At 37.6% G+C, this 20,905-nt stretch overlaps 31 non-coding genes across 31 annotated transcripts; all 31 read left to right on the forward strand.

Moving 5' to 3' along the window:
• Positions 1-338: 338 nt before the first annotated feature.
• Positions 339-420, forward strand: Trnal-uag (transfer RNA leucine (anticodon UAG)). Its single transcript has one exon. It is a non-coding gene; the product is annotated as a tRNA-Leu (tRNA).
• A 164-nt stretch (positions 421-584) lies between these two features.
• On the forward strand, positions 585-666 carry Trnal-aag (transfer RNA leucine (anticodon AAG)). Its single transcript has one exon. It is a non-coding gene; the product is annotated as a tRNA-Leu (tRNA).
• A 139-nt stretch (positions 667-805) lies between these two features.
• Positions 806-887, forward strand: Trnal-aag (transfer RNA leucine (anticodon AAG)). Its single transcript has one exon. It is a non-coding gene; the product is annotated as a tRNA-Leu (tRNA).
• A 1,077-nt stretch (positions 888-1,964) lies between these two features.
• Positions 1,965-2,046, forward strand: Trnal-uag (transfer RNA leucine (anticodon UAG)). Its single transcript has one exon. It is a non-coding gene; the product is annotated as a tRNA-Leu (tRNA).
• Positions 2,047-2,433: 387 nt separating this feature from the next.
• Trnal-aag (transfer RNA leucine (anticodon AAG)) lies at positions 2,434-2,515 on the forward strand. The gene has a single exon. It is a non-coding gene; the product is annotated as a tRNA-Leu (tRNA).
• Positions 2,516-3,592: 1,077 nt separating this feature from the next.
• On the forward strand, positions 3,593-3,674 carry Trnal-uag (transfer RNA leucine (anticodon UAG)). Its single transcript has one exon. It is a non-coding gene; the product is annotated as a tRNA-Leu (tRNA).
• Positions 3,675-4,061: 387 nt separating this feature from the next.
• Trnal-aag (transfer RNA leucine (anticodon AAG)) lies at positions 4,062-4,143 on the forward strand. The gene has a single exon. It is a non-coding gene; the product is annotated as a tRNA-Leu (tRNA).
• A 1,077-nt stretch (positions 4,144-5,220) lies between these two features.
• On the forward strand, positions 5,221-5,302 carry Trnal-uag (transfer RNA leucine (anticodon UAG)). Its single transcript has one exon. It is a non-coding gene; the product is annotated as a tRNA-Leu (tRNA).
• A 387-nt stretch (positions 5,303-5,689) lies between these two features.
• On the forward strand, positions 5,690-5,771 carry Trnal-aag (transfer RNA leucine (anticodon AAG)). The gene has a single exon. It is a non-coding gene; the product is annotated as a tRNA-Leu (tRNA).
• A 1,077-nt stretch (positions 5,772-6,848) lies between these two features.
• On the forward strand, positions 6,849-6,930 carry Trnal-uag (transfer RNA leucine (anticodon UAG)). The gene has a single exon. It is a non-coding gene; the product is annotated as a tRNA-Leu (tRNA).
• A 387-nt stretch (positions 6,931-7,317) lies between these two features.
• Positions 7,318-7,399, forward strand: Trnal-aag (transfer RNA leucine (anticodon AAG)). The gene has a single exon. It is a non-coding gene; the product is annotated as a tRNA-Leu (tRNA).
• A 1,077-nt stretch (positions 7,400-8,476) lies between these two features.
• Positions 8,477-8,558, forward strand: Trnal-uag (transfer RNA leucine (anticodon UAG)). The gene has a single exon. It is a non-coding gene; the product is annotated as a tRNA-Leu (tRNA).
• A 387-nt stretch (positions 8,559-8,945) lies between these two features.
• Trnal-aag (transfer RNA leucine (anticodon AAG)) lies at positions 8,946-9,027 on the forward strand. The gene has a single exon. It is a non-coding gene; the product is annotated as a tRNA-Leu (tRNA).
• A 1,077-nt stretch (positions 9,028-10,104) lies between these two features.
• Trnal-uag (transfer RNA leucine (anticodon UAG)) lies at positions 10,105-10,186 on the forward strand. The gene has a single exon. It is a non-coding gene; the product is annotated as a tRNA-Leu (tRNA).
• Positions 10,187-10,573: 387 nt separating this feature from the next.
• On the forward strand, positions 10,574-10,655 carry Trnal-aag (transfer RNA leucine (anticodon AAG)). Its single transcript has one exon. It is a non-coding gene; the product is annotated as a tRNA-Leu (tRNA).
• Positions 10,656-11,732: 1,077 nt separating this feature from the next.
• Positions 11,733-11,814, forward strand: Trnal-uag (transfer RNA leucine (anticodon UAG)). Its single transcript has one exon. It is a non-coding gene; the product is annotated as a tRNA-Leu (tRNA).
• A 164-nt stretch (positions 11,815-11,978) lies between these two features.
• On the forward strand, positions 11,979-12,060 carry Trnal-aag (transfer RNA leucine (anticodon AAG)). The gene has a single exon. It is a non-coding gene; the product is annotated as a tRNA-Leu (tRNA).
• A 139-nt stretch (positions 12,061-12,199) lies between these two features.
• Trnal-aag (transfer RNA leucine (anticodon AAG)) lies at positions 12,200-12,281 on the forward strand. The gene has a single exon. It is a non-coding gene; the product is annotated as a tRNA-Leu (tRNA).
• A 1,083-nt stretch (positions 12,282-13,364) lies between these two features.
• Positions 13,365-13,446, forward strand: Trnal-uag (transfer RNA leucine (anticodon UAG)). Its single transcript has one exon. It is a non-coding gene; the product is annotated as a tRNA-Leu (tRNA).
• A 165-nt stretch (positions 13,447-13,611) lies between these two features.
• On the forward strand, positions 13,612-13,693 carry Trnal-aag (transfer RNA leucine (anticodon AAG)). Its single transcript has one exon. It is a non-coding gene; the product is annotated as a tRNA-Leu (tRNA).
• A 139-nt stretch (positions 13,694-13,832) lies between these two features.
• Positions 13,833-13,914, forward strand: Trnal-aag (transfer RNA leucine (anticodon AAG)). The gene has a single exon. It is a non-coding gene; the product is annotated as a tRNA-Leu (tRNA).
• Positions 13,915-14,985: 1,071 nt separating this feature from the next.
• On the forward strand, positions 14,986-15,067 carry Trnal-uag (transfer RNA leucine (anticodon UAG)). Its single transcript has one exon. It is a non-coding gene; the product is annotated as a tRNA-Leu (tRNA).
• A 165-nt stretch (positions 15,068-15,232) lies between these two features.
• Trnal-aag (transfer RNA leucine (anticodon AAG)) lies at positions 15,233-15,314 on the forward strand. Its single transcript has one exon. It is a non-coding gene; the product is annotated as a tRNA-Leu (tRNA).
• Positions 15,315-15,453: 139 nt separating this feature from the next.
• Positions 15,454-15,535, forward strand: Trnal-aag (transfer RNA leucine (anticodon AAG)). Its single transcript has one exon. It is a non-coding gene; the product is annotated as a tRNA-Leu (tRNA).
• Positions 15,536-16,615: 1,080 nt separating this feature from the next.
• Trnal-uag (transfer RNA leucine (anticodon UAG)) lies at positions 16,616-16,697 on the forward strand. The gene has a single exon. It is a non-coding gene; the product is annotated as a tRNA-Leu (tRNA).
• A 139-nt stretch (positions 16,698-16,836) lies between these two features.
• Trnal-aag (transfer RNA leucine (anticodon AAG)) lies at positions 16,837-16,918 on the forward strand. Its single transcript has one exon. It is a non-coding gene; the product is annotated as a tRNA-Leu (tRNA).
• A 1,081-nt stretch (positions 16,919-17,999) lies between these two features.
• On the forward strand, positions 18,000-18,081 carry Trnal-uag (transfer RNA leucine (anticodon UAG)). Its single transcript has one exon. It is a non-coding gene; the product is annotated as a tRNA-Leu (tRNA).
• A 139-nt stretch (positions 18,082-18,220) lies between these two features.
• Positions 18,221-18,302, forward strand: Trnal-aag (transfer RNA leucine (anticodon AAG)). Its single transcript has one exon. It is a non-coding gene; the product is annotated as a tRNA-Leu (tRNA).
• A 1,079-nt stretch (positions 18,303-19,381) lies between these two features.
• Positions 19,382-19,463, forward strand: Trnal-uag (transfer RNA leucine (anticodon UAG)). Its single transcript has one exon. It is a non-coding gene; the product is annotated as a tRNA-Leu (tRNA).
• Positions 19,464-19,602: 139 nt separating this feature from the next.
• On the forward strand, positions 19,603-19,684 carry Trnal-aag (transfer RNA leucine (anticodon AAG)). Its single transcript has one exon. It is a non-coding gene; the product is annotated as a tRNA-Leu (tRNA).
• Positions 19,685-20,763: 1,079 nt separating this feature from the next.
• On the forward strand, positions 20,764-20,845 carry Trnal-uag (transfer RNA leucine (anticodon UAG)). The gene has a single exon. It is a non-coding gene; the product is annotated as a tRNA-Leu (tRNA).
• The last annotated feature ends 60 nt before the right edge of the window (positions 20,846-20,905 follow it).

Raw genomic sequence — 20,905 nt, forward strand, 5'->3', positions numbered from 1 at the left:
ATCATATGCGGAAGTTTATTGGCTAAAATCTGGCCGACGCTGTGAGTGTATGCTCTAAACAGACCCGAAGTTATAACGAAAAGAGTGAATTTCAAGTTTTTACGAAAACTTGAGTTTTGACCTCGATATGCCGAAATCAAAGCCGCATTAAGGTAGACGATTGTTTGACAAGTTTGATGTCAGTTGCTGAAGCGATGTATACTGTACACAAACAAGCAAACAAACTTGACAAAAAACATGACCTGATTGTCGGAGGTAAAATCACTATGTATTTGTGTCTGTTGAAAGTTGTATTTATGAGTTGTGATTAACGAAGCGAGGTTAGCGAATTCTTATCTGGTAGCGTGGCCGAGCGGTCTAAGGCGCTGGTTTTAGGCACCAGTCTCTTCGGAGGCGTGGGTTCGAATCCCACCGCTGCCAATAGTGTACACTTTTGCCATGAATTCCGACGGAAAATGGTAAAAACAACGTGTATGAGCAATTTGGTCGTATAATGAAATGATTAAATTTTAGATGAAATCTTGTCAAAGTTTGAAATGCAAAGTGATTGTGATGAAAACGCAAAATAACTGCAGCGTAAGGTAGGTAGCGTGGCCGAGCGGTCTAAGGCGCTGGTTTAAGGCACCAGTCTCTTCGGAGGCGTGGGTTCGAATCCCACCGCTGCCAATAGTGTACACGTTGGTTGTTAATTCCAATAGAAATAAAACTTTTAAATGACGTAAATCAAATTTTTGTTTAGGATTTCTTCAAATTTCACATTTATATTGAGTATGATTAAAACGCGAAGTATCGAATGCAGAGGGCAGGTAGCGTGGCCGAGCGGTCTAAGGCGCTGGTTTAAGGCACCAGTCTCTTCGGAGGCGTGGGTTCGAATCCCACCGCTATCATGTGTAACATTTAAGTTACGTCCATAACTGTTTTTACTCAATTCCGCTCAAGCTTTGATCTTACAACATCATGGAAGTTAAAATACTGTGAAAGTGCTACTTCGGAAAGACGGGAAAAGAAAAAAATTCTTATATGAGTAAAAATATAAGCACACGTCGTTTTAATAGTTTTAAAATTCATTCTAACGTAACGGCTGAATTACTATTCGAGAATGTTAAAATTCAGCTCGGCTTATAGAGAGAATAATTATATTGGAAAAGATACATAATTGAAAAAAGAATATAGTCCAAGTGGAAGTATGGATGACCAAAAAGAAAAAGAAATTATTGTCGCATACCAGTTGTTAAATTAATACTCGTTGATTTCATGATTATGAATGTGTGTGTATGGGAAAGTTTGAATCTTACTTTGACCAACGATAATATTTACATAAAGAAGAACATACGTAATTTGATGATACTGAATAGGCCCGTCTGATAACGAAAGGATGGGCCTAATCTAATGCGAGCCTTCATTTCCCATATTATATGAAGTATTGCCGCAGTTAGGTCGTGTAAACGTTGATTACTCCAAAGTTATTTTTCTAATTATGTCACCAACTTGCATGTTGGTAACTGTTATAAAAGAGCTTCAGATCCATACAACATGTCTGGAAATATCGGAATTTCAAACTCCGTCATAATTTCGATCATGGAAAATGATTTTAAAGATGACTTCACACTCATAGTTCAAAGATATATCATATGCGGAAGTTTATTGGCTAAAATCTGGCCGACGCTGTGAGTGTATGCTCTAAACAGACCCGAAGTTATAACGAAAAGAGTGAATTTCAAGTTTTTACGAAAACTTGAGTTTTGACCTCGATATGCCGAAATCAAAGCCGCATTAAGGTAGACGATTGTTTGACAAGTTTGATGTCAGTTGCTGAAGCGATGTATACTGTACACAAACAAGCAAACAAACTTGACAAAAAACATGACCTGATTGTCGGAGGTAAAATCACTATGTATTTGTGTCTGTTGAAAGTTGTATTTATGAGTTGTGATTAACGAAGCGAGGTTAGCGAGTTCTTATCTGGTAGCGTGGCCGAGCGGTCTAAGGCGCTGGTTTTAGGCACCAGTCTCTTCGGAGGCGTGGGTTCGAATCCCACCGCTGCCAATAGTGTACACTTTTGCCATGAATTCCGACGGAAAAATGGGTCAAATACCACGTGTATGAGCAATTTGGTCGTATAATGAAATGATTAAATTTTAGATGAAATCTTGTCAAAGTTTGAAATGCAAAGTGATTGTGATGAAAACGCAAAATAACTGCAGCGTAAGGTAGGTAGCGTGGCCGAGCGGTCTAAGGCGCTGGTTTAAGCACCAGTCTCTTCGGAGGTGTGGGTTCGAATCCCACCGCTGCCAATAGTGTACACGTTGGTTGTTAATTCCAATAGAAATAAAACTTTTAAATGACGTAAATCAAATTTTTGTGTAGGATTTCTTCAAATTTCACATTTATATTGAGTATGATTAAAACGCGAAGTATCGAATGCAGAGGGCAGGTAGCGTGGCCGAGCGGTCTAAGGCGCTGGTTTAAGGCACCAGTCTCTTCGGAGGCGTGGGTTCGAATCCCACCGCTATCATGTGTAACATTTAAGTTACGTCCATAACTGTTTTTACTCAATTCCGCTCAAGCTTTGATCTTACAACATCATGGAAGTTAAAATACTGTGAAAGTGCTACTTCGGAAAGACGGGAAAAGAAAAAAATTCTTATATGAGTAAAAATATAAGCACACGTCGTTTTAATAGTTTTAAAATTCATTCTAACGTAACGGCTGAATTACTATTCGAGAATGTTAAAATTCAGCTCGGCTTATAGAGAGAATAATTATATTGGAAAAGATACATAATTGAAAAAAGAATATAGTCCAAGTGGAAGTATGGATGACCAAAAAGAAAAAGAAATTATTGTCGCATACCAGTTGTTAAATTAATACTCGTTGATTTCATGATTATGAATGTGTGTGTATGGGAAAGTTTGAATCTTACTTTGACCAACGATAATATTTACATAAAGAAGAACATACGTAATTTGATGATACTGAATAGGCCCGTCTGATAACGAAAGGATGGGCCTAATCTAATGCGAGCCTTCATTTCCCATATTATATGAAGTATTGCCGCAGTTAGGTCGTGTAAACGTTGATTACTCCAAAGTTATTTTTCTAATTATGTCACCAACTTGCATGTTGGTAACTGTTATAAAAGAGCTTCAGATCCATACAACATGTCTGGAAATATCGGAATTTCAAACTCCGTCATAATTTCGATCATGGAAAATGATTTTAAAGATGACTTCACACTCATAGTTCAAAGATATATCATATGCGGAAGTTTATTGGCTAAAATCTGGGCGACGCTGTGAGTGTATGCTCTAAACAGACCCGAAGTTATAACGAAAAGAGTGAATTTCAAGTTTTTACGAAAACTTGAGTTTTGACCTCGATATGCCGAAATCAAAGCCGCATTAAGGTAGACGATTGTTTGACAAGTTTGATGTCAGTTGCTGAAGCGATGTATACTGTACACAAACAAGCAAACAAACTTGACAAAAAACATGACCTGATTGTCGGAGGTAAAATCACTATGTATTTGTGTCTGTTGAAAGTTGTATTTATGAGTTGTGATTAACGAAGCGAGGTTAGCGAGTTCTTATCTGGTAGCGTGGCCGAGCGGTCTAAGGCGCTGGTTTTAGGCACCAGTCTCTTCGGAGGCGTGGGTTCGAATCCCACCGCTGCCAATAGTGTACACTTTTGCCATGAATTCCGACGGAAAAATGGGTCAAATACCACGTGTATGAGCAATTTGGTCGTATAATGAAATGATTAAATTTTAGATGAAATCTTGTCAAAGTTTGAAATGCAAAGTGATTGTGATGAAAACGCAAAATAACTGCAGCGTAAGGTAGGTAGCGTGGCCGAGCGGTCTAAGGCGCTGGTTTAAGCACCAGTCTTTTCGGAGGCGTGGGTTCGAATCCCACCGCTGCCAATAGTGTACACGTTGGTTGTTAATTCCAATAGAAATAAAACTTTTAAATGACGTAAATCAAATTTTTGTGTAGGATTTCTTCAAATTTCACATTTATATTGAGTATGATTAAAACGCGAAGTATCGAATGCAGAGGGCAGGTAGCGTGGCCGAGCGGTCTAAGGCGCTGGTTTAAGGCACCAGTCTCTTCGGAGGCGTGGGTTCGAATCCCACCGCTATCATGTGTAATATTTAAGTTACGTCCATAACTGTTTTTACTCAATTCCGCTCAAGCTTTGATCTTACAACATCATGGAAGTTAAAATACTGTGAAAGTGCTACTTCGGAAAGACGGGAAAAGAAAAAAATTCTTATATGAGTAAAAATATAAGCACACGTCGTTTTAATAGTTTTAAAATTCATTCTAACGTAACGGCTGAATTACTATTCGAGAATGTTAAAATTCAGCTCGGCTTATAGAGAGAATAATTATATTGGAAAAGATACATAATTGAAAAAAGAATATAGTCCAAGTGGAAGTATGGATGACCAAAAAGAAAAAGAAATTATTGTCGCATACCAGTTGTTAAATTAATACTCGTTGATTTCATGATTATGAATGTGTGTGTATGGGAAAGTTTGAATCTTACTTTGACCAACGATAATATTTACATAAAGAAGAACATACGTAATTTGATGATACTGAATAGGCCCGTCTGATAACGAAAGGATGGGCCTAATCTAATGCGAGCCTTCATTTCCCATATTATATGAAGTATTGCCGCAGTTAGGTCGTGTAAACGTTGATTACTCCAAAGTTATTTTTCTAATTATGTCACCAACTTGCATGTTGGTAACTGTTATAAAAGAGCTTCAGATCCATACAACATGTCTGGAAATATCGGAATTTCAAACTCCGTCATAATTTCGATCATGGAAAATGATTTTAAAGATGACTTCACACTCATAGTTCAAAGATATATCATATGCGGAAGTTTATTGGCTAAAATCTGGCCGACGCTGTGAGTGTATGCTCTAAACAGACCCGAAGTTATAACGAAAAGAGTGAATTTCAAGTTTTTACGAAAACTTGAGTTTTGACCTCGATATGCCGAAATCAAAGCCGCATTAAGGTAGACGATTGTTTGACAAGTTTGATGTCAGTTGCTGAAGCGATGTATACTGTACACAAACAAGCAAACAAACTTGACAAAAAACATGACCTGATTGTCGGAGGTAAAATCACTATGTATTTGTGTCTGTTGAAAGTTGTATTTATGAGTTGTGATTAACGAAGCGAGGTTAGCGAGTTCTTATCTGGTAGCGTGGCCGAGCGGTCTAAGGCGCTGGTTTTAGGCACCAGTCTCTTCGGAGGCGTGGGTTCGAATCCCACCGCTGCCAATAGTGTACACTTTTGCCATGAATTCCGACGGAAAAATGGGTCAAATACCACGTGTATGAGCAATTTGGTCGTATAATGAAATGATTAAATTTTAGATGAAATCTTGTCAAAGTTTGAAATGCAAAGTGATTGTGATGAAAACGCAAAATAACTGCAGCGTAAGGTAGGTAGCGTGGCCGAGCGGTCTAAGGCGCTGGTTTAAGCACCAGTCTCTTCGGAGGCGTGGGTTCGAATCCCACCGCTGCCAATAGTGTACACGTTGGTTGTTAATTCCAATAGAAATAAAACTTTTAAATGACGTAAATCAAATTTTTGTGTAGGATTTCTTCAAATTTCACATTTATATTGAGTATGATTAAAACGCGAAGTATCGAATGCAGAGGGCAGGTAGCGTGGCCGAGCGGTCTAAGGCGCTGGTTTAAGGCACCAGTCTCTTCGGAGGCGTGGGTTCGAATCCCACCGCTATCATGTGTAACATTTAAGTTACGTCCATAACTGTTTTTACTCAATTCCGCTCAAGCTTTGATCTTACAACATCATGGAAGTTAAAATACTGTGAAAGTGCTACTTCGGAAAGACGGGAAAAGAAAAAAATTCTTATATGAGTAAAAATATAAGCACACGTCGTTTTAATAGTTTTAAAATTCATTCTAACGTAACGGCTGAATTACTATTCGAGAATGTTAAAATTCAGCTCGGCTTATAGAGAGAATAATTATATTGGAAAAGATACATAATTGAAAAAAGAATATAGTCCAAGTGGAAGTATGGATGACCAAAAAGAAAAAGAAATTATTGTCGCATACCAGTTGTTAAATTAATACTCGTTGATTTCATGATTATGAATGTGTGTGTATGGGAAAGTTTGAATCTTACTTTGACCAACGATAATATTTACATAAAGAAGAACATACGTAATTTGATGATACTGAATAGGCCCGTCTGATAACGAAAGGATGGGCCTAATCTAATGCGAGCCTTCATTTCCCATATTATATGAAGTATTGCCGCAGTTAGGTCGTGTAAACGTTGATTACTCCAAAGTTATTTTTCTAATTATGTCACCAACTTGCATGTTGGTAACTGTTATAAAAGAGCTTCAGATCCATACAACATGTCTGGAAATATCGGAATTTCAAACTCCGTCATAATTTCGATCATGGAAAATGATTTTAAAGATGACTTCACACTCATAGTTCAAAGATATATCATATGCGGAAGTTTATTGGCTAAAATCTGGCCGACGCTGTGAGTGTATGCTCTAAACAGACCCGAAGTTATAACGAAAAGAGTGAATTTCAAGTTTTTACGAAAACTTGAGTTTTGACCTCGATATGCCGAAATCAAAGCCGCATTAAGGTAGACGATTGTTTGACAAGTTTGATGTCAGTTGCTGAAGCGATGTATACTGTACACAAACAAGCAAACAAACTTGACAAAAAACATGACCTGATTGTCGGAGGTAAAATCACTATGTATTTGTGTCTGTTGAAAGTTGTATTTATGAGTTGTGATTAACGAAGCGAGGTTAGCGAGTTCTTATCTGGTAGCGTGGCCGAGCGGTCTAAGGCGCTGGTTTTAGGCACCAGTCTCTTCGGAGGCGTGGGTTCGAATCCCACCGCTGCCAATAGTGTACACTTTTGCCATGAATTCCGACGGAAAAATGGGTCAAATACCACGTGTATGAGCAATTTGGTCGTATAATGAAATGATTAAATTTTAGATGAAATCTTGTCAAAGTTTGAAATGCAAAGTGATTGTGATGAAAACGCAAAATAACTGCAGCGTAAGGTAGGTAGCGTGGCCGAGCGGTCTAAGGCGCTGGTTTAAGCACCAGTCTTTTCGGAGGCGTGGGTTCGAATCCCACCGCTGCCAATAGTGTACACGTTGGTTGTTAATTCCAATAGAAATAAAACTTTTAAATGACGTAAATCAAATTTTTGTGTAGGATTTCTTCAAATTTCACATTTATATTGAGTATGATTAAAACGCGAAGTATCGAATGCAGAGGGCAGGTAGCGTGGCCGAGCGGTCTAAGGCGCTGGTTTAAGGCACCAGTCTCTTCGGAGGCGTGGGTTCGAATCCCACCGCTATCATGTGTAATATTTAAGTTACGTCCATAACTGTTTTTACTCAATTCCGCTCAAGCTTTGATCTTACAACATCATGGAAGTTAAAATACTGTGAAAGTGCTACTTCGGAAAGACGGGAAAAGAAAAAAATTCTTATATGAGTAAAAATATAAGCACACGTCGTTTTAATAGTTTTAAAATTCATTCTAACGTAACGGCTGAATTACTATTCGAGAATGTTAAAATTCAGCTCGGCTTATAGAGAGAATAATTATATTGGAAAAGATACATAATTGAAAAAAGAATATAGTCCAAGTGGAAGTATGGATGACCAAAAAGAAAAAGAAATTATTGTCGCATACCAGTTGTTAAATTAATACTCGTTGATTTCATGATTATGAATGTGTGTGTATGGGAAAGTTTGAATCTTACTTTGACCAACGATAATATTTACATAAAGAAGAACATACGTAATTTGATGATACTGAATAGGCCCGTCTGATAACGAAAGGATGGGCCTAATCTAATGCGAGCCTTCATTTCCCATATTATATGAAGTATTGCCGCAGTTAGGTCGTGTAAACGTTGATTACTCCAAAGTTATTTTTCTAATTATGTCACCAACTTGCATGTTGGTAACTGTTATAAAAGAGCTTCAGATCCATACAACATGTCTGGAAATATCGGAATTTCAAACTCCGTCATAATTTCGATCATGGAAAATGATTTTAAAGATGACTTCACACTCATAGTTCAAAGATATATCATATGCGGAAGTTTATTGGCTAAAATCTGGGCGACGCTGTGAGTGTATGCTCTAAACAGACCCGAAGTTATAACGAAAAGAGTGAATTTCAAGTTTTTACGAAAACTTGAGTTTTGACCTCGATATGCCGAAATCAAAGCCGCATTAAGGTAGACGATTGTTTGACAAGTTTGATGTCAGTTGCTGAAGCGATGTATACTGTACACAAACAAGCAAACAAACTTGACAAAAAACATGACCTGATTGTCGGAGGTAAAATCACTATGTATTTGTGTCTGTTGAAAGTTGTATTTATGAGTTGTGATTAACGAAGCGAGGTTAGCGAGTTCTTATCTGGTAGCGTGGCCGAGCGGTCTAAGGCGCTGGTTTTAGGCACCAGTCTCTTCGGAGGCGTGGGTTCGAATCCCACCGCTGCCAATAGTGTACACTTTTGCCATGAATTCCGACGGAAAAATGGGTCAAATACCACGTGTATGAGCAATTTGGTCGTATAATGAAATGATTAAATTTTAGATGAAATCTTGTCAAAGTTTGAAATGCAAAGTGATTGTGATGAAAACGCAAAATAACTGCAGCGTAAGGTAGGTAGCGTGGCCGAGCGGTCTAAGGCGCTGGTTTAAGCACCAGTCTCTTCGGAGGCGTGGGTTCGAATCCCACCGCTGCCAATAGTGTACACGTTGGTTGTTAATTCCAATAGAAATAAAACTTTTAAATGACGTAAATCAAATTTTTGTGTAGGATTTCTTCAAATTTCACATTTATATTGAGTATGATTAAAACGCGAAGTATCGAATGCAGAGGGCAGGTAGCGTGGCCGAGCGGTCTAAGGCGCTGGTTTAAGGCACCAGTCTCTTCGGAGGCGTGGGTTCGAATCCCACCGCTATCATGTGTAACATTTAAGTTACGTCCATAACTGTTTTTACTCAATTCCGCTCAAGCTTTGATCTTACAACATCATGGAAGTTAAAATACTGTGAAAGTGCTACTTCGGAAAGACGGGAAAAGAAAAAAATTCTTATATGAGTAAAAATATAAGCACACGTCGTTTTAATAGTTTTAAAATTCATTCTAACGTAACGGCTGAATTACTATTCGAGAATGTTAAAATTCAGCTCGGCTTATAGAGAGAATAATTATATTGGAAAAGATACATAATTGAAAAAAGAATATAGTCCAAGTGGAAGTATGGATGACCAAAAAGAAAAAGAAATTATTGTCGCATACCAGTTGTTAAATTAATACTCGTTGATTTCATGATTATGAATGTGTGTGTATGGGAAAGTTTGAATCTTACTTTGACCAACGATAATATTTACATAAAGAAGAACATACGTAATTTGATGATACTGAATAGGCCCGTCTGATAACGAAAGGATGGGCCTAATCTAATGCGAGCCTTCATTTCCCATATTATATGAAGTATTGCCGCAGTTAGGTCGTGTAAACGTTGATTACTCCAAAGTTATTTTTCTAATTATGTCACCAACTTGCATGTTGGTAACTGTTATAAAAGAGCTTCAGATCCATACAACATGTCTGGAAATATCGGAATTTCAAACTCCGTCATAATTTCGATCATGGAAAATGATTTTAAAGATGACTTCACACTCATAGTTCAAAGATATATCATATGCGGAAGTTTATTGGCTAAAATCTGGCCGACGCTGTGAGTGTATGCTCTAAACAGACCCGAAGTTATAACGAAAAGAGTGAATTTCAAGTTTTTACGAAAACTTGAGTTTTGACCTCGATATGCCGAAATCAAAGCCGCATTAAGGTAGACGATTGTTTGACAAGTTTGATGTCAGTTGCTGAAGCGATGTATACTGTACACAAACAAGCAAACAAACTTGACAAAAAACATGACCTGATTATCGGAGGTAAAATCACTATGTATTTGTGTCTGTTGAAAGTTGTATTTATGAGTTGTGATTAACGAAGCGAGGTTAGCGAGTTCTTATCTGGTAGCGTGGCCGAGCGGTCTAAGGCGCTGGTTTTAGGCACCAGTCTCTTCGGAGGCGTGGGTTCGAATCCCACCGCTGCCAATAGTGTACACTTTTGCCATGAATTCCGACGGAAAAATGGGTCAAATACCACGTGTATGAGCAATTTGGTCGTATAATGAAATGATTAAATTTTAGATGAAATCTTGTCAAAGTTTGAAATGCAAAGTGATTGTGATGAAAACGCAAAATAACTGCAGCGTAAGGTAGGTAGCGTGGCCGAGCGGTCTAAGGCGCTGGTTTAAGCACCAGTCTCTTCGGAGGCGTGGGTTCGAATCCCACCGCTGCCAATAGTGTACACGTTGGTTGTTAATTCCAATAGAAATAAAACTTTTAAATGACGTAAATCAAATTTTTGTGTAGGATTTCTTCAAATTTCACATTTATATTGAGTATGATTAAAACGCGAAGTATCGAATGCAGAGGGCAGGTAGCGTGGCCGAGCGGTCTAAGGCGCTGGTTTAAGGCACCAGTCTCTTCGGAGGCGTGGGTTCGAATCCCACCGCTATCATGTGTAACATTTAAGTTACGTCCATAACTGTTTTTACTCAATTCCGCTCAAGCTTTGATCTTACAACATCATGGAAGTTAAAATACTGTGAAAGTGCTACTTCGGAAAGACGGGAAAAGAAAAAAATTCTTATATGAGTAAAAATATAAGCACACGTCGTTTTAATAGTTTTAAAATTCATTCTAACGTAACGGCTGAATTACTATTCGAGAATGTTAAAATTCAGCTCGGCTTATAGAGAGAATAATTATATTGGAAAAGATACATAATTGAAAAAAGAATATAGTCCAAGTGGAAGTATGGATGACCAAAAAGAAAAAGAAATTATTGTCGCATACCAGTTGTTAAATTAATACTCGTTGATTTCATGATTATGAATGTGTGTGTATGGGAAAGTTTGAATCTTACTTTGACCAACGATAATATTTACATAAAGAAGAACATACGTAATTTGATGATACTGAATAGGCCCGTCTGATAACGAAAGGATGGGCCTAATCTAATGCGAGCCTTCATTTCCCATATTATATGAAGTATTGCCGCAGTTAGGTCGTGTAAACGTTGATTACTCCAAAGTTATTTTTCTAATTATGTCACCAACTTGCATGTTGGTAACTGTTATAAAAGAGCTTCAGATCCATACAACATGTCTGGAAATATCGGAATTTCAAACTCCGTCATAATTTCGATCATGGAAAATGATTTTAAAGATGACTTCACACTCATAGTTCAAAGATATATCATATGCGGAAGTTTATTGGCTAAAATCTGGGCGACGCTGTGAGTGTATGCTCTAAACAGACCCGAAGTTATAACGAAAAGAGTGAATTTCAAGTTTTTACGAAAACTTGAGTTTTGACCTCGATATGCCGAAATCAAAGCCGCATTAAGGTAGACGATTGTTTGACAAGTTTGATGTCAGTTGCTGAAGCGATGTATACTGTACACAAACAAGCAAACAAACTTGACAAAAAACATGACCTGATTGTCGGAGGTAAAATCACTATGTATTTGTGTCTGTTGAAAGTTGTATTTATGAGTTGTGATTAACGAAGCGAGGTTAGCGAGTTCTTATCTGGTAGCGTGGCCGAGCGGTCTAAGGCGCTGGTTTTAGGCACCAGTCTCTTCGGAGGCGTGGGTTCGAATCCCACCGCTGCCAATAGTGTACACTTTTGCCATGAATTCCGACGGAAAATGGTAAAAACAACGTGTATGAGCAATTTGGTCGTATAATGAAATGATTAAATTTTAGATGAAATCTTGTCAAAGTTTGAAATGCAAAGTGATTGTGATGAAAACGCAAAATAACTGCAGCGTAAGGTAGGTAGCGTGGCCGAGCGGTCTAAGGCGCTGGTTTAAGGCACCAGTCTCTTCGGAGGCGTGGGTTCGAATCCCACCGCTGCCAATAGTGTACACGTTGGTTGTTAATTCCAATAGAAATAAAACTTTTAAATGACGTAAATCAAATTTTTGTTTAGGATTTCTTCAAATTTCACATTTATATTGAGTATGATTAAAACGCGAAGTATCGAATGCAGAGGGCAGGTAGCGTGGCCGAGCGGTCTAAGGCGCTGGTTTAAGGCACCAGTCTCTTCGGAGGCGTGGGTTCGAATCCCACCGCTATCATGTGTAAAATTTAACTTACGTCCGTAACTGTTTTTACTCAATTCCGCTCAAGTTTTGATCTTACAACATCATGGAAGTTAAAATACTGTGAAAGTGCTACTTCGGAAAGACGGGAAAAGAAAAATATTCTTATATGAGTAAAAATATAAGCACACGTCGTTTTAATAGTTTTAAAATTCATTCTAACGTAACGGCTGAATTACTATTCGAGAATGTTAAAATTCAGCTCGGCTTATAGAGATAATAATTATATTGGAAAAGATACATAATTGAAAAAAGAATATAGTCCAAGTGGAAGTATGGATGACCAAAAAGAAAACAAAAAATTATTGTCGCATACCAGTTGTTAAATTAATACTCGTTGATTTCATGATTATGAATGTGTGTGTATGGGAAAGTTTGAATCTTACTTTGACCAACGATAATATTTACATAAAGAAGAACATACGTAATTTGATGATACTGAATAGGCCCGTCTGATAACGAAAGGATGGGCCTAATCTAATGCGAGCCTTCATTTCCCATATTATATGAAGTATTGCCGAAGTTAGGTCGTGTAAACGTTGATTACTCCAAAGTTATTTTTCTAATTATGTCACCAACTTGCATGTTGGTAACTGTTATAAAAGAGCTTCAGATCCATACAACATGTCTGGAAATATCGGAATTTCAAACTCCGTCATAATTTCGATCATGGAAAATGATTTTAAAGATGACGTCACACTCATAGTTCAAAGATATATCATATGCGGAAGTTTATTGGCTAAAATCTGGGCGACGCTGTGAGTGTATGCTCTAAACAGACCCGAAGTTATAACGAAAAGAGTGAATTTCAAGTTTTTACGAAAACTTGAGTTTTGACCTCGATATGCCGAAATCAAAGCCGCATTAAGGTAGACGATTGTTTGACAAGTTTGATGTCAGTTGCTGAAGCGATGTATACTGTACACAAACAAGCAAACAAACTTGACAAAAAACATGACCTGATTGTCGGAGGTAAAATCACTAACTATGTATTTGTGTCTGTTGAAAATTGTATTTATGAGTTGTGATTAACGAAGCGAGGTTAGCGAGTTCTTATCTGGTAGCGTGGCCGAGCGGTCTAAGGCGCTGGTTTTAGGCACCAGTCTCTTCGGAGGCGTGGGTTCGAATCCCACCGCTGCCAATAGTGTACACTTTTGCCATGAATTCCGACCGAAAAATGGTAAAAACAACGTGTATGAGCAATTTGGTCGTATAATGAAATGATTAAATTTTAGATGAAATCTTGTCAAAGTTTGAAATGCAAAGTGATTGTGATGAAAACGCAAAATAACTGCAGCGTAAGGTAGGTAGCGTGGCCGAGCGGTCTAAGGCGCTGGTTTAAGGTACCAGTCTCTTCGGAGGCGTGGGTTCGAATCCCACCGCTGCCAATAGTGTACACGTTGGTTGTTAATTCCAATAGAAATAAAACTTTTAAATGACGTAAATCAAATTTTTGTTTAGGATTTCTTCAAATTTCACATTTATATTGAGTATGATTAAAACGCGAAGTATCGAATGCAGAGGGCAGGTAGCGTGGCCGAGCGGTCTAAGGCGCTGGTTTAAGGCACCAGTCTCTTCGGAGGCGTGGGTTCGAATCCCACCGCTATCATGTGTAACATTTAAGTTACGTCCATAACTGTTTTTACTCAATTCCGCTCAAGCTTTGATCTTACAACATCATGGAAGTTAAAATACTGTGAAAGTGCTACTTCGGAAAGACGGGAAAAGAAAAAAATTCTTATATGAGTAAAAATATAAGCACACGTCGTTTTAATAGTTTTAAAATTCATTCTAACGTAACGGCTGAATTACTATTCGAGAATGTTAAAATTCAGCTCGGCTTATAGAGAGAATAATTATATTGGAAAAGATACATAATTGAACAAAGAATATAGTCCAAGTGGAAGTATGGATGACCAAAAAGAAAAAGAAATTATTGTCGCATACCAGTTGTTAAATTAATACTCGTTGATTTCATGATTATGAATGTGTGTGTATGGGAAAGTTTGAATCTTACTTTGACCAACGATAATATTTACATAAAGAAGAACATACGTAATTTGATGATACTGAATAGGCCCGTCTGATAACGAAAGGATGGGCCTAATCTAATGCGAGCCTTCATTTCCCATATTATATGAAGTATTGCCGCAGTTAGGTCGTGTAAACGTTGATTACTCCAAAGTTATTTTTCTAATTATGTCACCAACTTGCATGTTATAAAAGAGCTTCAGATCCATACAACATGTCTGGAAATATCGGAATTTCAAACTCCGTCATAATTTCGATCATGGAAAATGATTTTAAAGATGACTTCACACTCATAGTTCAAAGATATATCATATGCGGAAGTTTATTGGCTAAAATCTGGGCGACGCTGTGAGTGTATGCTCTAAACAGACCCGAAGTTATAACGAAAAGAGTGAATTTCAAGTTTTTACGAAAACTTGAGTTTTGACCTCGATATGCCGAAATCAAAGCCGCATTAAGGTAGACGATTGTTTGACAAGTTTGATGTCAGTTGCTGAAGCGATGTATACTGTACACAAACAAGCAAACAAACTTGACAAAAAACATGACCTGATTGTCGGAGGTAAAATCACTAACTATGTATTTGTGTCTGTTGAAAGTTGTATTTATGAGTTGTGATTAACGAAGCGAGGTTAGCGAGTTCTTATCTGGTAGCGTGGCCGAGCGGTCTAAGGCGCTGGTTTTAGGCACCAGTCTCTTCGGAGGCGTGGGTTCGAATCCCACCGCTGCCAATAGTGTACACTTTTGCCATGAATTCCGACCGAAAAATGGTAAAAACAACGTGTATGAGCAATTTGGTCGTATAATGAAATGATTAAATTTTAGATGAAATCTTGTCAAAGTTTGAAATGCAAAGTGATTGTGATGAAAACGCAAAAGTACTGCAGCGTAAGGTAAGTAGCGTGGCCGAGCGGTCTAAGGCGCTGGTTTAAGGTACCAGTCTCTTCGGAGGCGTGGGTTCGAATCCCACCGCTGCCAATAGTGTACACGTTGGTTGTTAATTCCAATAGAAATAAAACTTTTAAATGACGTAAATCAAATTTTTGTTTAGGATTTCTTCAAATTTCACATTTATATTGAGTATGATTAAAACGCGAAGTATCGAATGCAGAGGGCAGGTAGCGTGGCCGAGCGGTCTAAGGCGCTGGTTTAAGGCACCAGTCTCTTCGGAGGCGTGGGTTCGAATCCCACCGCTATCATGTGTAACATTTAAGTTACGTCCATAACTGTTTTTACTCAATTCCGCTCAAGCTTTGATCTTACAACATCATGGAAGTTAAAATACTGTGAAAGTGCTACTTCGGAAAGACGGGAAAAGAAAAAAAATTCTTATATGAGTAAAAATATAAGCACACGTCGTTTTAATAGTTTTAAAATTCATTCTAACGTAACGGCTGAATTACTATTCGAGAATGTTAAAATTCAGCTCGGCTTATAGAGAGAATAATTATATTGGAAAAGATACATAATTGAAAAAAGAATATAGTCCAAGTGGAAGTATGGATGACCAAAAAGAAAAAGAAATTATTGTCGCATACCAGTTGTTAAATTAATACTCGTTGATTTCATGATTATGAATGTGTGTGTATGGGAAAGTTTGAATCTTACTTTGACCAACGATAATATTTACATAAAGAAGAACATACGTAATTTGATGATACTGAATAGGCCCGTCTGATAACGAAAGGATGGGCCTAATCTAATGCGAGCCTTCATTTCCCATATTTTATGAAGTATTGCCGAAGTTAGGTCGTGTAAACGTTGATTACTCCAAAGTTATTTTTCTAATTATGTCACCAACTTGCATGTTGGTAACTGTTATAAAAGAGCTTCAGATCCATACAACATGTCTGGAAATATCGGAATTTCAAACTCCGTCATAATTTCGATCATGGAAAATGATTTTAAAGATGACTTCACACTCATAGTTCAAAGATATATCATATGCGGAAGTTTATTGGCTAAAATCTGGGCGACGCTGTGAGTGTATGCTCTAAACAGACCCGAAGTTATAACGAAAAGTGAATTTCATGTTTTTACGAAAACTTGAGTTTTGACCTCGATATGCCGAAATCAAAGCCGCATTAAGGTAGACGATTGTTTGACAAGTTTGATGTCAGTTGCTGAAGCGATGTATACTGTACACAAACAAGCAAACAAACTTGACAAAAAACATGACCTGATTGTCGGAGGTAAAATCACTAACTATGTATTTGTGTCTGTTGAAAGTTGTATTTGTGATTTGTGATTAACGAAGCGAGGTTAGCGAGTTCTTATCTGGTAGCGTGGCCGAGCGGTCTAAGGCGCTGGTTTTAGGCACCAGTCTCTTCGGAGGCGTGGGTTCGAATCCCACCGCTGCCAATAGTGTACACGTTGGTTGTTAATTCCAATAGAAATAAAACTTTTAAATGACGTAAATCAAATTTTTGTTTAGGATTTCTTCAAATTTCACATTTATATTGAGTATGATTAAAACGCGAAGTATCGAATGCAGAGGGCAGGTAGCGTGGCCGAGCGGTCTAAGGCGCTGGTTTAAGGCACCAGTCTCTTCGGAGGCGTGGGTTCGAATCCCACCGCTATCATGTGTAACATTTAAGTTACGTCCATAACTGTTTTTACTCAATTCCGCTCAAGCTTTGATCTTACAACATCATGGAAGTTAAAATACTGTGAAAGTGCTACTTCGGAAAGACGGGAAAAGAAAAAAATTCTTATATGAGTAAAAATATAAGCACACGTCGTTTTAATAGTTTTAAAATTCATTCTAACGTAACGGCTGAATTACTATTCGAGAATGTTAAAATTCAGCTCGGCTTATAGAGAGAATAATTATATTGGAAAAGATACATAATTGAAAAAAGAATATAGTCCAAGTGGAAGTATGGATGACCAAAAAGAAAACAAAAAATTATTGTCGCATACCAGTTGTTAAATTAATACTCGTTGATTTCATGATTATGAATGTGTGTGTATGGGAAAGTTTGAATCTTACTTTGACCAACGATAATATTTACATAAAGAAGAACATACGTAATTTGATGATACTGAATAGGCCCGTCTGATAACGAAAGGATGGGCCTAATCTAATGCGAGCCTTCATTTCCCATATTTTATGAAGTATTGCCGAAGTTAGGTCGTGTAAACGTTGATTACTCCAAAGTTATTTTTCTAATTATGTCACCAACTTGCATGTTGGTAACTGTTATAAAAGAGCTTCAGATCCATACAACATGTCTGGAAATATCGGAATTTCAAACTCCGTCATAATTTCGATCATGGAAAATGATTTTAAAGATGACTTCACACTCATAGTTCAAAGATATATCATATGCGGAAGTTTATTGGCTAAAATCTGGGCGACGCTGTGAGTGTATGCTCTAAACAGACCCGAAGTTATAACGAAAAGTGAATTTCATGTTTTTACGAAAACTTGAGTTTTGACCTCGATATGCCGAAATCAAAGCCGCATTAAGGTAGACGATTGTTTGACAAGTTTGATGTCAGTTGCTGAAGCGATGTATACTGTACACAAACAAGCAAACAAACTTGACAAAAAACATGACCTGATTGTCGGAGGTAAAATCACTAACTATGTATTTGTGTCTGTTGAAAGTTGTATTTGTGATTTGTGATTAACGAAGCGAGGTTAGCGAGTTCTTATCTGGTAGCGTGGCCGAGCGGTCTAAGGCGCTGGTTTTAGGCACCAGTCTCTTCGGAGGCGTGGGTTCGAATCCCACCGCTGCCAATAGTGTACACGTTGGTTGTTAATTCCAATAGAAATAAAACTTTTAAATGACGTAAATCAAATTTTTGTTTAGGATTTCTTCAAATTTCACATTTATATTGAGTATGATTAAAACGCGAAGTATCGAATGCAGAGGGCAGGTAGCGTGGCCGAGCGGTCTAAGGCGCTGGTTTAAGGCACCAGTCTCTTCGGAGGCGTGGGTTCGAATCCCACCGCTATCATGTGTAACATTTAAGTTACGTCCATAACTGTTTTTACTCAATTCCGCTCAAGCTTTGATCTTACAACATCATGGAAGTTAAAATACTGTGAAAGTGCTACTTCGGAAAGACGGGAAAAGAAAAAAATTCTTATATGAGTAAAAATATAAGCACACGTCGTTTTAATAGTTTTAAAATTCATTCTAACGTAACGGCTGAATTACTATTCGAGAATGTTAAAATTCAGCTCGGCTTATAGAGAGAATAATTATATTGGAAAAGATACATAATTGAAAAAAGAATATAGTCCAAGTGGAAGTATGGATGACCAAAAAGAAAAATAAATTATTGTCGCATACCAGTTGTTAAATTAATACTCGTTGATTTCATGATTATGAATGTGTGTGTATGGGAAAGTTTGAATCTTACTTTGACCAACGATAATATTTACATAAAGAAGAACATACGTAATTTGATGATACTGAATAGGCCCGTCTGATAACGAAAGGATGGGCCTAATCTAATGCGAGCCTTCATTTCCCATATTTTATGAAGTATTGCCGAAGTTAGGTCGTGTAAACGTTGATTACTCCAAAGTTATTTTTCTAATTATGTCACCAACTTGCATGTTGGTAACTGTTATAAAAGAGCTTCAGATCCATACAACATGTCTGGAAATATCGGAATTTCAAACTCCGTCATAATTTCGATCATGGAAAATGATTTTAAAGATGACTTCACACTCATAGTTCAAAGATATATCATATGCGGAAGTTTATTGGCTAAAATCTGGGCGACGCTGTGAGTGTATGCTCTAAACAGACCCGAAGTTATAACGAAAAGTGAATTTCATGTTTTTACGAAAACTTGAGTTTTGACCTCGATATGCCGAAATCAAAGCCGCATTAAGGTAGACGATTGTTTGACAAGTTTGATGTCAGTTGCTGAAGCGATGTATACTGTACACAAATAAGCAAACAAACTTGACAAAAAACATGACCTGATTGTCGGAGGTAAAATCACTAACTATGTATTTGTGTCTGTTGAAAGTTGTATTTGTGATTTGTGATTAACGAAGCGAGGTTAGCGAGTTCTTATCTGGTAGCGTGGCCGAGCGGTCTAAGGCGCTGGTTTTAGGCACCAGTCTCTTCGGAGGCGTGGGTTCGAATCCCACCGCTGCCAATAGTGTACACGTTGGTTGTTAATTCCAATAGAAATAAAACTTTTAAATGACGTAAATCAAATTTTTGTTTAGGATTTCTTCAAATTTCACATTTATATTGAGTATGATTAAAACGCGAAGTATCGAATGCAGAGGGCAGGTAGCGTGGCCGAGCGGTCTAAGGCGCTGGTTTAAGGCACCAGTCTCTTCGGAGGCGTGGGTTCGAATCCCACCGCTATCATGTGTAACATTTAAGTTACGTCCATAACTGTTTTTACTCAATTCCGCCCAAGCTTTGATCTTACAACATCATGGAAGTTAAAATACTGTGAAAGTGCTACTTCGGAAAGACGGGAAAAGAAAAAAATTCTTATATGAGTAAAAATATAAGCACACGTCGTTTTAATAGTTTTAAAATTCATTCTAACGTAACGGCTGAATTACTATTCGAGAATGTTAAAATTCAGCTCGGCTTATAGAGAGAATAATTATATTGGAAAAGATACATAATTGAAAAAAGAATATAGTCCAAGTGGAAGTATGGATGACCAAAAAGAAAAAGAAATTATTGTCGCATACCAGTTGTTAAATTAATACTCGTTGATTTCATGATTATGAATGTGTGTGTATGGGAAAGTTTGAATCTTACTTTGACCAACGATAATATTTACATAAAGAAGAACATACGTAATTTGATGATACTGAATAGGCCCGTCTGATAACGAAAGGATGGGCCTAATCTAATGCGAGCCTTCATTTCCCATATTTTATGAAGTATTGCCGAAGTTAGGTCGTGTAAACGTTGATTACTCCAAAGTTATTTTTCTAATTATGTCACCAACTTGCATGTTGGTAACTGTTATAAAAGAGCTTCAGATCCATACAACATGTCTGGAAATATCGGAATTTCAAACTCCGTCATAATTTCGATCATGGAAAATGATTTTAAAGATGACTTCACACTCATAGTTCAAAGATATATCATATGCGGAAGTTTATTGGCTAAAATCTGGGCGACGCTGTGAGTGTATGCTCTAAACAGACCCGAAGTTATAACGAAAAGTGAATTTCATGTTTTTACGAAAACTTGAGTTTTGACCTCGATATGCCGAAATCAAAGCCGCATTAAGGTAGACGATTGTTTGACAAGTTTGATGTCAGTTGCTGAAGCGATGTATACTGTACACAAACAAGCAAACAAACTTGACAAAAAACATGACCTGATTGTCGGAGGTAAAATCACTAACTATGTATTTGTGTCTGTTGAAAGTTGTATTTGTGATTTGTGATTAACGAAGCGAGGTTAGCGAGTTCTTATCTGGTAGCGTGGCCGAGCGGTCTAAGGCGCTGGTTTTAGGCACCAGTCTCTTCGGAGGCGTGGGTTCGAATCCCACCGTTGCCAATAGTGTACACGTTGGTTGTTAATTCCAATAGAAATAGAACTTTTAAATGACGTAAATCA

The sequence above is a fragment of the Euprymna scolopes genome, chromosome 29 (assembly GCF_053919585.1).
Source record: "Euprymna scolopes isolate OS-2025 chromosome 29, ASM5391958v1, whole genome shotgun sequence".
NCBI classification, from domain to species: domain Eukaryota; kingdom Metazoa; phylum Mollusca; class Cephalopoda; order Sepiida; family Sepiolidae; genus Euprymna; species Euprymna scolopes.